Here is a 402-nt window from a genome sequence, read left to right as displayed (position 1 = left end):
AACCAGAGGATTCACAAAATATAATTTCAGATATGGTGAACTCTGTAGAGAATGAATGTCCAGTAGGGAAGTATTTTGGTATTAGTGGTGTCGGTGAGGGTATTGTTTTCACTGGACAGTATAAGAAACAAGAACTGGTGTTTAAAGCAAAAGGTCAGAAACATTCCGTAAGTAAAGTTAAAGAGATTGCTAAAGTAGATGTAGAAAAATTTTATTCAATAAATGAATTTGTTGACTATGCAGTAACTGAAAACAGAGTTAAACAAGCAATTGAAGAAACTAATGCAGTAGATCAGAAAGATACTGGTAAGATTATGAAATGGGTTATGAGTGATATTGCAAAAGAAGAGTTAGACACATTAATTGAAAATAATCTTTCTATGAAAGATGTACAAGGTCGAT

The sequence above is a fragment of the Habropoda laboriosa genome, unplaced genomic scaffold (assembly GCF_001263275.1).
Source record: "Habropoda laboriosa isolate 0110345459 unplaced genomic scaffold, ASM126327v1 scaffold6269, whole genome shotgun sequence".
In the NCBI taxonomy this organism is placed as follows: Eukaryota; Metazoa; Arthropoda; class Insecta; order Hymenoptera; family Apidae; genus Habropoda; species Habropoda laboriosa.
The sequence above is the reverse complement of the archived record's forward strand: the minus strand, read 5'-3'. Positions refer to the sequence as shown.